The 17,456-nt window shown below is 43.3% G+C and overlaps 1 protein-coding gene across 1 annotated transcript in view; it reads left to right on the top strand.

The window, feature by feature from the left end:
- L3MBTL4 (L3MBTL histone methyl-lysine binding protein 4) overlaps positions 1 to 17,456 on the top strand; it is a gene marked incomplete at both ends in the record, with an annotated part of 548,580 nt that overhangs the window by 142,876 nt on the left and 388,248 nt on the right.

Consider the following 17,456-nt stretch of genomic DNA (forward strand, 5'->3'; position numbering starts at 1 on the left):
TGCTTCAAACAGCTCTAAATGAACCAAAGCAAGTGTTACTATAAGAAATAATGCTGATGTACGTAAATATGTTATATGTGTAAATATAATACTAACACTTAATTGAAAGAGTTCTAAATCTTTTGTCACAGATATTTAAAAATCAAATACCTACTCTTGCACATGTTTGAAAAAGTGACACAAATTGGTTAAAGTATTACATAAGCTTCTTTACATTCAAAATCAGACTCTCGTGAATCTCCGTTTGACTTGGCATCCTGGATGCCCATGTTTTTCCACACAACACTTGTATCGTTAAGAACCTTAGTGGTGGAGCATTTCTTGAGTTCTCTGCTCAAAAAGGGGGCTTCCAAGGTGTTGGTAATACTGTTTCTTGATCTGGTGCTGATAACCAGGGATGTATTCAACTTGTGAAAATTCATTGAGCTTAAGTACACTAATAATACTTGTACTTTTCTTTATGAATATATTATACAGCAATAAAAAGTTGAAAATAAAAAAAAAAAACTAACACTTAAAAGATTATTATATAGCAACCATAAAAAAGAAAGAAATTGAAGACATATAGACACCTTGGTTACTTGGACAAGTGCAGGACTCGCAGATTATAAGAGGGGCCCTGGTGGTGAAGCTGGAGTTCTGTACGAGGGAAGGGAGGAAGAGAGAAAAGGACACGGGGGAGCGGGTGGGGGAAGAGCCATCCCATCATCGGGTCGGGGTCTGTGTGAGGTGAGGACCCTGTCGATAGAACCACTTTCCAGACATTACTAGGGGTGTGTGGCTGTGAATAATCTTCTTCAGGCTTTTCTTGGGTGTTTATGTTAGTTTTTAAAAACCTAGAGCTGCAAAGTCCAGCATGGTAGTTGTAGTCATATGGGTCTGTTTACATGGAAATTAATTGCAATTAAAAATAATGAAAATTTCAGTTTCTTAGTCACAGTAGCCACATCTCAGTTGCTCAGGAGCCGCCTGTGGCTCGTGGCTGCCATATTGGATGGCCCAGAAAGTTCCTCTGGACAGCCCTGGGAGAGTGTACCAGGTTCTGCCTCCTCATGGTGGATTTTTGAGTGCCAGGTATTTCTGGATGGATAACTGGACATCCTGGTGCCTCCTTCAAAGCTTGAATCATTATCCTCAGAGTGAGCCAGCCAGTACGTGGTGGTCGGTCTGTCCCTTATTGTCCTCTGCAGTTGCCCGCCTGTGGCACCAGGGCTGGGGTCACAGACATCACCTGGGCAGCTCCTGGGACCACCGAGGAGCTCACTCACCCCAGCTGACTTGCCCCCCTCCCCGCCGACCACGATTCTTATGTGTAGGTTATTCACCTTCCCCTACTTGGATTCTGAAAACATGGACCAGATCACAGTGGGCACACTCCACTGTGTTTCAGCAGCTTCCCTGAACTTTCTCATCCAGTGTGGCCCAAGTGGGTCTGATTGCTGTTCTTAGTTATAGTATCTGATTATGAATAATGTGAGAATATCTGATGTGATTCTCTCCAGCAAGTAGCCTTTACCGGGTTGGCATCAGAACTTTGGAAGAAACCAGAAAAATGTAAAAATAAAGAAGTGTTTGTTAAAAAAGGCATTCTGTGAAGCTTAGAAAAAAATGAGATAACTGAACACGTGATAGAAGAATGGGACTTTAAAAAATTTTTTTACTTTTTTTATTAACATATAGTTGGTATGCAATATTATATATTGCAGGTGTACAACATAGCGATTCACAATTTTAAAGATTATATTCCATTCATAGTTATTGTAAATACTAGCTATATTCCCTGTGTTGTGCAGTTTATCCTTGTAGCTTATTTATTTTATACGTAGTTTGTACATCTTAATCCCCTAACCCTATCATGCCCCTCCCCACTTCCTTCTGCCCAGTGGTAACCACTAGTTTGTTCTCTATATCTGTGAGTCTGTTTTCTTTTTTGTCATATTCACTAGTTTTAATTTTTAGATTCCACATATAAGTGATAGCATACATTTGTCTTTCTCTGCCTTACTTCATTTAGCATAATGCCCTCCAAGTCCATCCATGTTGCTGCAAATGGCAAAATTTCATTATATATATTCCATGTAATTATATATACAATTATATATATATATTCCATTGTATATATATATATACCACATCTTCTTTATCCATTCATCTGTTGATGGACTCTTAGGTTGTTTCCATGTCTTGGTTATCGTGAATAGTGCTGATATGAACATTGGGGTGCACATATCTTTTTTTTTTTTTTAAACATCTTTATTGGAGTATAATTGCTTTACAATGGTGTGTTAGTTTCTGCTTTATAACAAAGTGAATCAGTTATGCATATACATATGGCCCCATATCTTTTCCCTCTTGCATCTCCCTCCCTCCCACCCTCCCATCCCACCACTCTAGGTGGTCACAAAGCACCGAGCTGATCTCCCTATGCTATGTGGCTGCTTCCCACTAGCTATCTGTTCTACATTTGGTAGTGTATATATGTCCATGCCACTCTCTCACTTTGTCCCAGCTTACCCTTCCCTCTCCCCATATCCTCAAGTCCATTCTCTAGTAGGTCTGTGTCTTTATTCCCATCTTGCCCCTAGGTTCTTCATGACCTTTTTTTTTTTTTAGATTCCATATATATGTATTAGCATATGGTATTTGTTTTTGTCTTTCTTTTTTTTTGTTTGTTTGTTTGGTTTTTTTGTGGTACGCGGGCCTCTCACTGTTGCGGCCTCTCCCGTTGCGGAGCACAGGCTCCGGACGCGCAGGCTCAGCGGCCATGGCTCACCGGCCCAGCCGCTCCGCGGCATGTGGGATCTTCCCAGACCGGGGCACGAACCTGTGTCCCCTGCATCGGCAGGCGGACTCTCAACCACTGCGCCACCAGGGAAGCCCTGTTTTTGTCTTTCTGACTTACTTCACTCTGTATGACAGACTCTAGGTCCATCCACCTCACTGCAAATAACTTAATTTTGTTTCTTTTTATGGCTGAGTAATATTCCATTGTATATATGTGCCACATCTTCTTTATCCATTCATTTGTTGATGGACACTTAGGTTGCTTCCATGTCCTGGCTATTGTAAATAGTGCTGCAATGAACATTGTGGTACATGACTCTTTTTGAATTATGGTTTTCTCAGGGTATATGCCCAGTAGTGGGATTGCTGGGTCGTATGGTAGTTCTATTTTTAGTTTTTTAAGGAACCTCCATACTGTTCTCCATAGTGGCTGTATCAGTTTACATTCCCAGCAACAGTGCAAGAGGGTTCCGTTTTCTCCACACCCTCTCCAGCATTTATTGTTTGTAGATTTTTTGATGATGGCCATTCTGACTGGTGTGAGATGCACATATCTTTTTGAATTAGTGTTTTCATTTTGGGGGCATATATACCCAGGATGGGATTGCTGGGTCATATGGTAGCTCTATTTTTAGTTTTTGAGGAACCTCCATACTGTTCTCCATGGTGGCTGCACCAGTTTACATTCCCACCAGCAGTGCATGAGGGTTCCCTTTTCCCCACATCCTCGCCTGAATTTGTTATTTGTGGTTTTTTGTTGAAGGATGGAACATTTTTAGGGAACTATGAGGCAGGATATGTTTTGTATCCAGACCTCACATCCACAGGGCAGCCCCTGGTGACGGCGCTATGACTGGGTGACTGGGCCACAGCTCTTCTGCTGGCCTAGACCTTGTTATGCTGGAGCAGGGCTCCTGTAAGAAAAAGAAACATCTTCAAAATGTAATCACCTTAGTGATTCCATTGTCTCAGAGAAGAAAAATAAAAAGTGATGAGCACCTGTACTTGGCTTCTCTCTAGAATGGAAAAAGACAAAAGTTAGAGAACTGAGTTTTCCTTGGACTTGCATTTTTATATAGAATTTATAAAGCGTTTAGACCATCAGGTAAATAAATTCTGACTTACCTGTGAAAAGCTTTTCTTACATTGAACACTATGTTGTGCTCAAGGAAGCGGGAGGAATATCTTGTTGGAGGAGTGGTGACCGCAAGGCAGTGTAGGAGGGTGGGGTCGCGGGTGAAGGAAGGTCGGCTCCTGCAGGCACCGGGCGTTTCTGTCTCCTGCTTTAATCACTTTCAGTGATGGTCTGTCTTTGCCAATTTTAGCTTTGAGGTGCTCGTTACTCACTGACTGACTGATTCCATTTTCAGTTAATACACTGATTTCTTTTTAACAACCAAATCTGTTCTGTGTTTTTTTAAAATAAATTTATTTATTTTATTTATTTTTGGCTGTGTTGGGTCTTGGTTGCTGCATGCGGGCCCTCTCTAGTTGCGGCGAGCGGGGATCAGTCTTCATTGTGGTGTGTGGGCTTCTCATTGCGGTGGTTTCTCTTGTTGTGGAGCACAGGCTCCAGGCATGCAGGCTTCAGTAGTTGTGGTATTCAGGCTCAGTAGTTGTGGCTCATGGGCCCAGTTACTCTGCAGCATGTGGGATCTTCCCAGACCAGGGCTCGAACCCATGTCCCCTGCATTGGCAGACGGATTCCCAACCACTGCACCACCAGGGAAGCCCAAATCTGTTTTTAATTCACTCTAGGTCATGACATTCTGAATGTCATTTCCCAGGTTAGTCGGTTTACTTATGTGACTATGTGTATAACTTAAGAATTTATTTAAATCCTCTTGTAATTAACTGGGTAAAAAAATTTTTACATCATTCATAATCTGTGGGTTTTGTTTTCATGTTATTTCTTTCATGTTATTGTAGTCTAAATCTTACATAGCTGTAAAAGATGAAGAATATTATTCTTCAGTGCGTGTCTTGGTGGTATCTGTTGAGCATGTCACACACACACATGCACACACACCCTTACACGTGCTAGAAATTTGCTGTAACACGCCCAAAGTTATCATTATACATTTTGCTTCTTATATGTCAAAGCAAGAGATGAGAATTTTAAAATGTTGCTGCATTCTTCCAGAATCCTAGATGTACTATTATAATCATGTCTAGCTTGAGTTTCCTGAAGAATTTAAATTAAACATTCTAAAATGAAAGTTTTTATTTAACTTGTCTCAGATGCATACCTTTACCAAAGAGTCAGCATTCTATAAAATGCTTTTTACAGTCTCTAGTCCGGAAGATTCTTAAGCAAATATTTTTGTATCTTAAAAAATGAAGAAAAAGTAAAACAAGAAGCCCCCCTGCAGTTTCATACAAAACAACTCAATTGACTTGTGCTCCCAAAAAAGCCTTCGGGAAGCTGCTTTTAGGAAGGTAGCTGTTTCAGTTGCTTTTCCATGAAACTCTCCCAGGCCGTGAAGTGCCTGCAAGGAGTGAATGTTGTTTTCACCATTTCATGTCAGTATTTCTCATTCAGATGTTGAAGGTTTGGTGTTTTGAAAGGAAGTAAACAATATTCTTAAAATAAGTTGTCAGCATCTTGTTTTGTACAGCTGACAAGAACAGTGACATGAGGATGTCGCTGAAGACGTTTGAAGAGAACATACCACTTTCAGAGATCAGGCAGACATCCTTTTTAGATGAATTTCAGACAGGTTTATTTTCGTTTTCATGTAAGTAGTCAAGGGGTTAAAAATAATATTCAAAGCTGTTTAGAGTTCATGTAGAAGCTGCATAAACCATTATTGGAAAGAAATTGCATCAGTTCTTATCTGTATGAAAATAGGCCTTTTGGCACAAAATTATCACACAATTTACATTTTATTTGAATGAATTTACATAGTGAATAAAAAGAAGTAGGTGTATTTGTTTACACAGAAATTTTTAAAGATGACAACACTGGGACTACAAGATGTAAACCTACTTTTAAGCCAGGGTCCAGGATTAGGTATGTTGTTTTTTCTAAATGAGCAGAGCATAGACTCCGGAAGACTTGATCTACCTCTGTGCCGTAAAACATACAAGGGTAATTTACTGAGGAAGTAATGATTATTCTTTACACAGAGAGCCAGGTACCGTCAGAGTGTAAGGACCCCCCACCCTGGTTCTCCAGGTGGGATGCAGGACCTGAATCGCCAGTGTCATGCCGTAAAGAGCACAGATGGAAAGGAGCACCTGCTGCTCAGGAGTGAGGGGTCAGATAGATCTAAGGCGTTTGGGTGCTCTTCATGGAACCTTCTAGCACAACTCAGCCTCTATTTGTGGTTTGCCTGGAACTATTTTGCCAACTCAAGAATTATGATGGAAATTATTTCAGGTTGTTTTCTTCTCTTCACATCTGTTCTCCTACAGATGTGTGGTGTGTGTGGTGTATGTGGTGTGTGTCAGTCACTGTATTAACGTCTGAGGTTTTAGACTGGCCTAAAGAGTTGGACTTGCAGACCTGCCATTTACTATAACTAGGGGGCAAATGGCCACACTATGCTTAGTCTCAGTTTCTTCATCTGTAATTGGGAGGTCTTTGCAATAGAAAAGGTTAAATTCCATAATGAGACTAAGACACATGTAAGTCTTAATGCGCTTTATGATCATGTTACTGAAAGCATAACTTCAGGAAATATACTGAGAAACACAATAACATTAGGAGATTTTAACTCATCTATTTGCGACTATGATAGATTAAATAGGGAAAACAAATACAGATATATAGAATCTGAATAACATGATTTTAAAAAGATGAAGACTGACCGGAAGATATATGTCCAACTGAAAAAAAAATAAGCCTACTTAAGAGCACTTTTCAAAACTCAACTATTAGGCCACAGACAACTTATAAATTCTGAAAACCAAAACAATTCAGACCCATTCTCTGATCAAATGCAATAAAACAAGAAGTTGTTGGGGGGGGAAAGCCAATCATCTAGAAGACACGCAAAAACATTCACAAATACAGCTTAAGCAATCAGAGGGTCAAAGGAGACCCAAACCCAAATCTTAGAAAATCCAGATGGAGTCTAATGAGGACACTAAAGAGATAAGCGTTTGGGACATCACTGTGTGTGTGTTCAGAGGTAAACGTAAACCCTACACAACAAGAAAGAGTGAAAATAAATTACTTAAATACTCAACTAGTAAAGTTAACTAACTTTTTAAATGAGTAGAAAAAGGAAAGCAAGAGCAAACTAGAAGTTGAAGTGAATGAACTGGAACACAGAAAACAAGTAAACGGGTCAGAGTATCTTGAAACAAAGCAGCGACACTGCAACAGTAGACCATCCATGGGGGTGCAGTGGACAGTGCAGTGTTCTGAGAGGTGGGGCCCCCAAGCCACAGCTCTTGGATTTCTTGTTCCGTCGTTTGTCTGACTTTCCGTATGATGTTTTCTTTTAAATGGTTGATCTTCCTGGTGGGTTTTGGGTGAACACAACCTGGTCGTTTCACACTGCGTCAGGCGTCTCTCCTCGCAGCCCAGCCCTGGCTGGCCTCAGACTCCTGCCTGGTCACCCCTCACCTGCGAAGCCCTTCTGAGCTGCACTGGGCATGTCAGGTGGTCCCCGAGCCAACACAGCCCCTGCAGGTGACCCTTCTGGAGCCGCCTCTGCTCACCTCCCAGTGTGAGCCTGTTTCTCGCAGGTGGGCTGCACAGCCGTCTTCCTGGGACCTACCTGCCTGCTGGAATCCCCTCCAACTCCCTCTGTCAGATCCTCCCTGGATTCTGTCTTCATTTCCCTGGTTTATTTCTCCTGGCTTTGGGGCATAGGGTTGTGGGAGATAGTTACTCATTTATTTTGTGTGTGTCCAAATATGTGTTCTCTCTCCTCAACCACAGTTGTTTAGTTGTGGATAGAATTCCAGTCGGAAAACTTTTCCTTCAGATTATTGAAGACATTGCTGCGTTTTCCTTAAGTTAATGGGAAGTCGGCTGTTGTTCAGATTTCACTTCACAGAAAGGATTGTCCTTCCCTCCCACCCACTACGAGAATCTCACCCCGGACACGGTCGGGACTTTCAGTGTGTTCCCGCTGTGCTAGAATGCGCCTTCCTCGCTCTCTGGTTCAGTCTGGAGACTCACACATCTTATTTCCAGAAGCCCCTGTGTGAGTTCTTCTTTCTGCCATCTTTTCTCTCTGCTCCATTTGTTTTCCTTCACAGATGCTCAAATTTTCTCTCCTATCTTTAAACGCCTTGTCTTTTGTTCGCTTCCTTGGAATAGCTCCTCAACTTTGTCTTATAATCCTTTGATTTTTTTTTTAACCATACTATGATTTTTATTCAGTCTCTGAGAACATGTCCTTATTCTCTGATTTGTTTTTTGTTGTATCCTGTTCTTATTTGCTGGGTTAACTTAACCAACATTGACTGGTTAAGTTAACTCAGCATTGACTTTTTCCCCAGGTACTTGTGTTTTGATTCGTTTTCCAGTTAGGTCGGTCGGCTTCTTTCTGTCATGTGAGAGGCATTTCTCAAGTCCTGGTGGTCCTTCTCCAAGTTCACTCTTTCTTTCTTTCTTTCTTTCTTTCTTTCTTTCTTTCTTTCTTTCTTTCTTTCTTTATTTTTGGCTGCGTTGGGTCTTCATTGCTGTGCACGGGCTTTCTCTAGTTGAGGCGAGCAGAGGCTACTCTTCGTCGTGGTGCACGGGCTTCTCATTGCGGTGGCTTCTCTTGTTGCAGAGCACCAGCTCTAGGTACACAGGCTTCAGTAGTTGTGGCTCGCGGGCTCAGTAGTTGTGGCACACGGGCTTAGTTGCTCTGTGGCATGTGGGATCTTCCTGGACCAGGGCTCGAACCCGTGTCCCCTGCATTGGCAGGCGGATTCTTAACCACTGTGCCACCAGGGAGGTCCCTCCAAGTTCACTCTTGAGAACAAGGCACCAGCAAACCTTGCCTGTGTGCTCAGGGCCTGCCAGCTGGTGGGATTCAGGGGCAGTGGTCAGGAGGGGACTGGCCAATGTCGAGGAGCCTGAGTCACAGCAGGGACCCCTTCTTCTAGTAAGGGCCTTCCAGCAGAAACTTGCTTCCAAATATTTCCAGGTGGGCTTTTGTGACATCTTCTCTCTGCAGACTCTTGGCTCCCAGCTTGCCCTTTTTCCAGCCTTGAAACTGCATGGAGCTCTGCTACCTGCAGTCATTTCTTCTCTCGTGTCTTGTCCTTGTGTATTTATACCCTTTCATTTATTTATTACTTTTTTTAGTATCGAGAGAAAAGATTGATTATCAAGGAAAAATGATAAATTCAGTTTTCCAGTCTGCCATTTTTTCTCTAACTTATATTTTTTAAGAGTTTTTTCATGTACTTTATTTTTTATTTATTTATTTTTTTTGCGGTATGCGGGCCTCTCACTGTTGTGGCCTCTCCCGTTGCGGAGCACAGGCTCCGGACGCACAGGCTCAGCGGCCATGGCTCACGGGCCCAGCCACTCCACGGCATGTGGGATCTTCCCGGACCGGGGCATGAACCTGTGTCCCCTGCATCGGCAGGCGGACTCTCAACCACTGCGCCACCAGGGAAGCCCCCTATTTTTTATTTTTTAATAGATGTTTATTGGAATATAATTGCTTCACAGTACCATGTTAGTTTCTGATGCACAGGAAAGCGAATGAACCATATGCATACACATGTCCCCATATCCCCTCCCTCTTGAGCCTCCCTCCTATCCTCCCTATCCCACCCCTCTAGGTCATCGCAAAGCAGCAAGCTGATCTCCCTGTGCTATGCTACTGCTTCCCACCAGCCAACTATTTTACATTGGGTAGTGTATTTATGTCGATGCTACTCTCACTTCGCCCCAGCGTCGCCTTCCCATCCCATGTCATCAAGTCCATTTTCTATGTCTACCTATTTATTCCTGCCCTGCAACTAGGTTCATCAGTACCTTTTTTTTTTTTTAGATTTCATATATATGCGTTAGCATACGGTACTTGTTTTTCTCCTTCTGACTTACTTCACTCTGTATGACAGACTCTAGGTCCATCCACCTCACTACAGATAACTCAGTTTTGTTTCGTTTTATGGATGAGTAATATTCCACTGTATATATGTGCCACATCTTCTTTATCTATTCATCTGTCGATGGACATCTAGGTTGGTTCGATGTCTTGGCTATTGTAAATAGTGCTGCAATGAAACATTGTGGTGCATGTCTCTTTTTGAATTATGGTTTTCTCAGAGTATATGCCCAGCAATGGGATTGCTGGGTCATATGGTAGTTCTACTTTTAGTTTTTTAAGGAAACTCCATACTGTTTTCCATAGTGGTTGTATCAATTTACATTCCCACAAACAGTGTAGGAGGGTTCCCTTTTCACCATACCCTTTCTAGCATTTATTGTTTCTAGCTTTTTTGATAATGGTCATTCTGACTAGCATGAGGTGATACCTCATTGCAGTTTTGATTTGCATTTCTCTAATAATTAGTGATGTTGAGCATCTTTCCATGTGCCTCTGGGCCATCTGTGTGTCTTCCTTGGTGAAATGTCTATTTAGGTCTTCTGCCTATTTTTTAACTGCGTTGTTTGGTTTTTTTTTTGATATTGAGCTCCATGAGCTATTTCTATATTTTGATGATTAATCCTTTGTCTGTTGTTTCATTTGCAAATATTTTCTCCCATTCTGAGGGTTGTCTTTTTGTCTTGTTTATGGTTTTTATGCTGTGCAAAAGCTTTTAAGTTTAATTAAGTCCCATTTGTTTATTTTTGTTTCTATTTCTGTTACTCTAGGAGATGGGTCAGAAAAGATCTTGCTGTGGTTTATGTCACAGAGTGTTTTTCCTATGTTTTCCTCCAGAAGTTTTATAGTGTCTGGTCTTACATGTCTTTGGCTTTCTTTTGTGAAACTTGAGATGCTAAATGCTTTTCTTTTTTCCCTAATCCAAAACACCCACTTGTATTAAATGAATTTTAGGTTATATACTTTATTCTTTTCTTTCTTTCCAGTTTTTAAGCAAAGCATTTTAGGTTATATACTTTATTCTTTTCTTTCTTTCCAGTTTTTAAGCAAAGCAATCAACTCTTGGGGGGAAAAAGTGGGCAAACAACTTTGCAGTCATACTTAAAACAGCCATGTATCTTTATTTCTATACGTCTCACTGGTTCCAGTGGTGACCTCGGTCCTTTCCAGCTACAGCTTCCTTCTTTTTTCTTGACTTAACCTCTTTTATTCCCTGTTCTGGCACAGTTCTTTTCAAGGTTTGTTGTAATTTGCCACTGGTGCCTGGATATTTTATTTACGATCTTCGCATGTGGGAGACTGCACCTCCCCCAGGAGCCATCTGAGAGGAGACAGAGGTTGTAGCCCAGACCCTTCTCTCTCAGAGCTCTGTCCATGGTGCCTCCTTCATCCTCTGGTTCTCACTGTGGTGCAGGCAGAGTCTGGTCCAGCCCAACCGATCGTCCTTCACAGTAGCCCGCTGTCCTTTTATCAAGGTTTCCTATGGGATACTTTTATGTCTCTGCATGTATATAAATGAAATTTAAACTTCCCTGCATATGTCTACATATGGTTTTCTTTTCACTGAGTTCACCTGTAACACTATGTACTCTCGCCGTTTTTAGGCCAAAGTCCTAAAAAAGTCATTTTTTCCTCCGAGTATTTTCTACAGTTTTCTTTGTATTCTGACTGTATTCCTCTCTCCAAAATTTCTATCGTACGACACAGGATCCCCTGCATCCTCTGCAGTCTCCATCGCCTCTCATCACTTGCATTTCCTCACCCTTCCCTCTGAGAGGTGGGGAAATTGCGTGAGTGTGTGCTCTGCATAGCTGGCAGGAGGCTTTGTGCCCCTGCTGCCAGCCCTCCTTCCACGCAGTGACTGTGTTCCACCTCCTGGGAGCTTCCTACATCCCCACTGCCGTCTACCGCCTTGAGTGGCACTGTTTTAAGTGGGTGTTGAGGGAGACATTTCAGATACAGTTTATCCCAACACACAAAAGTCCCCGCAATGGAAAGCATCTTTTCTCCGTTTATTCTTTCAAAATAAAAACAGTTTCATGTGGTCTTACCCTTAATTTAATTTAAGAATATTCCTTATAATTTCAGGTGGTTGGACACAGGGTAAGTTCCCATCATCTCAGGGTCTCAGTTTTTTCATCTGCAAAGCATGACAATTGGACTAGGTGATTTCACATTTCCTTTTTAGTTACAATATGTACAATATTATTTACATATCAACCATCTCAATGCAGTTGTCTTAAGATCTGCAGCACACTGTCTGGAGAAAACTTATTCCAATTGCAAGTAACTTACCCATATGTGGATTTCAGTGTTTATTAAAATGTAAATATCTTGAGTCAAGGATGTGTATTCCAAATGCAAGGCACATAACTGCAAAACTGTTGCTAGCAGAAGGAACTGGGTTGGAATCACCCCTTTCCTAAAAATGCCTCAAGAATCAAGATTAGGGATCCTCCCATTATTTGCTAGGCATAGGAAAAAAATATATAATTCCATTAATTAACTTGCTCTGATTTCCTAGAGTTACTCAAATTCTTGAAGAATTTGTCCTAGCTGATCTGAATGCATGGAAAACTCTGTAATGTGAATTAAAATGCGTTATTTTTTTCCCAAGAGGTAACATCCCTAAGCCTAGGAAGTCTGTCACTCTCTATAGTTTCTTGCTTATAGATGAATTAAGCTTAAAAATATCATTCTTTTGGAGACTGTGTTTTCTTAATTTTTAGATAAACACGATTATTGAAAGGTGATGGCTAGGGCTTCCCTGGTGGCGCAGTGGTTGAGAGTCCGCCTGCCGATGCAGGGGACACGGGTTCGTGCCCCAGTCCGGGAAGATCCCACGTGCCGCGGAGCGCCTGGGCCCGTGAGCCATGGCCTCTGAGTCTGAGCGTCCGGAGCCTGTGTTCCACAGCGGGAGAGGCCACAGCAGTGAGAGGCCCGCGTACCACAAAAAAAAAAAAAAATGTTTTCTCACTTGAGACAAAGGCAAACAAAGAGAACTTCCATGATTCCTTTCAAACTAAACTTTTGCCTCTCAACTCCAAAATAAACACACACACACACACTCTCTCTCTCTCTCTTTCTCTCTCTCTCTCTCTCTCTCTTTCCCTGTCTCTCACAGACTCTTACAGACAATGGTAGTTGTTACTCATAATTTGTTATGGAAACCAAGACTAGAAGCTATCTGAATGTCTCTTTCCACTTTGGTACGTAGAACTGTTAAATCCTTGTAAAACATGAGCTATCAGTAAGAAACTTACACATCAGAAATCTGAAATAAAACCTCTAGTTATGAAAGTACTAAGCTAGATATGATGATTTTAATTATCCCTTTGTCTCAATTATTCTCATTTTGATGAAATAATAAATACAGCCTCATACTCCAGTTTCTCTTATTATAGTTCAGTGCCCACATGTCAGATTTAATATTCATTTGCCTGTCTTTGTGTGGAGCCAGATGGAGAGGTGTATTGCCTATTTATAAGAACTAGCTGTTACTACTGAATTTTCCAAATTACTTCAGCAAAAACAGTGGGCGTGTTGAGGATCGTTTAGGATTGCATTAGAAATGCCAGAGCAAAAGTCCAAAGTAAATAACATGGGGTCACGTTTCTACAAACGATGACCCTGGTGACTAAATCAGACGCATGGCGTTGACCTCAGTTACAATAATACATGCCCCAGAGGCGCGAGTGTGAAGGAGAGCACATAGCTCTGCCGGTAATAAACGGAGTTTGATCTTGGAGGCCTTTTATAGAATGTCGTAAGCATCAGTTATGCAGTAAAGAGCAAAATTAATTTCACAGGATACAGCAATTCCATTCCTGGTTAAATGCCCAACAGAAATGCATGCATAAGTTCACTAAAAGACATGTGCCGGAATGTTTGTAGCAGCACATTTATAACAACCCAAGCCTGAATCTTCCCAAACGTGCATCAGCATTGAGTGCTGAACCACGGCTTGTTTATACAGTGGAAGCTACGCGGGGAGGAGAAGGAACAGACTAACCCACACAGCAACACAGATGAGGCTCACGGACCCACGGTGACTGAAACCTTTGAGCCAGACACAAAGAGCAAACACTGAGTGATTCCATCAACGAAAGGGACAAAAGCAGGCAAAACGGACTACACTCTAAACTCCAGGACGGGGTCACCCCTGGGGGGTGCCCGGCGGAGAGGGAGGGAGCGGCTGCTGGGGAAATAATCTGTTTCTTCACCTGGTGCTCCACCAGCATGTGTTCAGTCTGTGAAAACAGCTAATCCGGGTGTTCTGTGTGTAAGGTCTACGTCAGTAGAAAAACGTTTGCAAACAATTACCTCAAAAATATTGAAGTAGCCCTCCTGGCTGGCATTTCTCCCAAGTTTCTACAAGCCGAACCTCTGTGTTTGGTGGACCCTGCGCCCATGTGACATGGCCCTCCCATCTCTACCTCTCCACGGAAATCTGACGTTTCCAGGGGAAACAGCCGCAGCCTGGCCCCTGGGCTCGGGGACCAACTCCAGGCCCGCCCCCCTCACTGAGGTCCAGATGCAGCTGGGCTATTTTCAGGTCTCACTGAAGTTTCACAGCCCACAGGGCTCATCTTAGGTTTTAATCTGCTTTGCGTGTCTCTATCATGGATTAAAAATGAACAAACAGACCAGAGTAAAATGTGGAAATTTCCCTGAGTTAGGAATTAGGAGACCAGCTTTTCTGCCCTGTGGGTTGCATGCATTCCCGGGCTGATGGCCTGTTCTTGGTTCCCTTGACCTGACTTTGGGTCGGGTGGAGAAATGACTTCTCCTTCTGTGAGACAACAGGTCCGGCAGAGAGACATATCAGGATAGTGATGCTGACCTCAAGTTCCTTCTACTAGGATTTATATTTTATGAAAAAACCACGGTTTCATACTGGAATTAAGCCTGGGACACATCCACCTGCCACACACGTGGAAGAGGCATGGAGTCTGCTGTCAAACGGAATTTGGCCAGGCTTCCGTGCTATTTAAACTAGATTGTACAGTAGATGATAAGTACGATCTTAGGAAGAATGAAATAGCGGGAACCTACCTGAGCGTCTCCTGAACCCTGACCCACGAGCACGTTGGTCTGAGAATTCTTTGCTGGTAATTCACAAACACTAAAATACTTTTTGAAAGGGAAGGAAGAGCCAGGCTTTGTTACGCGGCAAAGTGCTGTCACATGAGATCACAGGAGCGTCTGGGGTGTCCGCTGCCCTGGGTGGCCGCCCTCATGCCCCCGTGCCTTCTGCAGACCCGGCCTCCTCTGGAGAGTCGTCCCAAACACGTCCAAACGTGTTTGCAGGCGGAAGTGAATAGGGATTTCAGCGCAGTAACCCTAGCTACCCGTTTCTAAAAGCTCGAGCTCGCTGCTGCTGGTGAAGGAAACCAGCGCTCTCGCTTTCCTCAGCTGCGACGTCGTGCAGTGAATGTCCTTCGTAACTGGCGGGAATTCCGCGGCAGGCTTGCTGGCTGCAGCTCCAGGCGAGGCAAGGACCAGCCTTGTGGAGGGGGCTCTTTGCAGGGAAGGGTGCTGTTCTGGGAAGAGCTGGAGATGCTCAAACATGTAACTGCACCTCGATGGGAACATTTGTGCCAGCTGATCAAAGTCCCGCCCTTCTGTAGTGTAATCCCCGAAGGATGAGGCCGCCCGTCACATGGTCAGTCACTTCCGGCATTAGTTACTAGACAATATTTTAAAATAAGGTCCATAATTGGCGGGTGAAATTCTTATGTGTTTTAAGGGTTTCTTCTGAATAGAATAGCTGGGTACTTCAAAGAAACGCACTGTAGATATTTATGACTTAAAAAATAGTTAAAACAAGAATTTGCATTTATCGTCAGTAAAAAATAAAAGTCTTTAACAGAAATATATCCCCTGGAATGGCTTAGGTGTCTTTCTTTTCTCACAGTTTTTATTCGTTCGTTGAACAAGCCTTTATCGAACGCCCTTTATATGCCCAGGGCTGTGCTCTGTGTAAGATCTACCCCGTTTCTAGAAGCTCACAGTCTAGGGAAGGAGATGATGTTGACTAAATGACATGAGAAAGAAAGGTCTGTTGGGGGAGCCACGTCCAGGTGGTCCTATGAGGGTCTCTGAAGCTGGTCTAAGAGTTTCAAGAAAAGTTTCCCAGAATAGATACCTTCCTGTGTCCTGAAGGGTGAATAAGAGTTACCCAAGCAAAGACGGGAAGGAGGGATATTCCAGCTGAGACACAGAACATGTGTGTGTCTGCATGTGCGTGTGGGTGTGTACGTGTGTGTGTGTGTGTGTGTGTGTGTGATTGCACTTAATTTTAATCTCGCATACCTAGAGCCTGGACTTGGGTGGTGATAATGGGGGACAAGGGGGGATGATGATGCCGACGAAGTGGCCGGTGCTGTTCCCATCGTGGTCCTTTCCAGCCGTCCTGGCTGCGGGCCTTCTTAGCCACTCAGGTAAGAGCTGCGAGTACGGACGTTTCATCTTGCCTTCGGGTCTGAGCCCGTTCAGCCTGGCTGCTGTCTGTCCTCGGGTTCCTGGGCTGGAGGCCAACTAGTGCCTGTCACTAGCACGTCTGATGTAGTGAAAGGAAGGCCTAGTTCTTCCTTCTCGTGTTACTAATACAGAATATTAGACCTTCTTTCTGTGAGTTTATTGGACGACCTCCAGCTAGCTGGTCCAGGGTGTGGCATCAAGAACACATCTTTTCTAACAATGTTACAGTGGTTTTATTGTTAACAATCCACTGAGAAAAATTTTTAATGACACTTCAACATTGGGTTTCTGTTGGATGCCAAGATTTTGACATATGATGCTGAATTTAATTATCACAACACACATTTTACGATAGACCTGATCTCCATTTCATAGCTGAGGAAACTGTGGTTGATTTTGGAGGGTTGGCCGCCTTCCTGATTTCCGGGGAGTGGCAGAGCCAGAGTTTGAACGTAGATTGCTTGAGCCCATCATTACGCTGAGTCCCACCTCCCTCTCCCGCTGTTGAAATAAGGATGCCACGCTGCTGAGGGACTTGTATCCCCAGGGACGTGGTTGGGTAGTCAGACCCTCGCACGGGCTCAGCCCTCTGGGAAGTGGGCGAACCTCCCTCACAGCAGCTGTTGCATGGACTTTCTGTGCTCCTTCGTTCCCTACTTCTCCACCTCTCTGCTCTCTGCTGCAGGCTGGCCTCAGCTCCTACTTCACTGGGAAAGTAAGAACCATCCGATCATGACTCCTTCCCTCCTGGCAAAACAGAGGAGTCCTTCTCTTGACGGTGCTGATCTCTGAACCCACCCCTGTCCCCCGTCCATCTGTAAATCTGTCCCTCTTCTCCACCCTCAGCCTCTTCCTTTTTAAGAGCATCTTCCGCACGAGACCCAAACATGCTTAGAGTATCCTTGGAGAGAAAAACTGTACAGCAGTGGTAATAAATAAACTACACACAAGGAGGTGCCTGAATCTCACAAACTCATCATGTTAAGTGAAGAAGCAAGACCAAAACAATACATCCAGCATGATGCCAATTCTGTAAAGTTCTGCAACAGGCCAGAGCAAGCAGTGTTGTATGGCGATCCATGCACAGCTGGAAAAACTGTAAAGAAAAGCAAAAAAAATGGTAGCAGGAAGGGGTTGGGGCTGGCAAGGGGTACCTGGGGCTTTTGCAGTGCAGGCAGT

This window comes from Hyperoodon ampullatus (assembly GCF_949752795.1).
Source record: "Hyperoodon ampullatus genome assembly, chromosome: 13".
Taxonomy (NCBI): Eukaryota; Metazoa; Chordata; class Mammalia; order Artiodactyla; family Ziphiidae; genus Hyperoodon; species Hyperoodon ampullatus.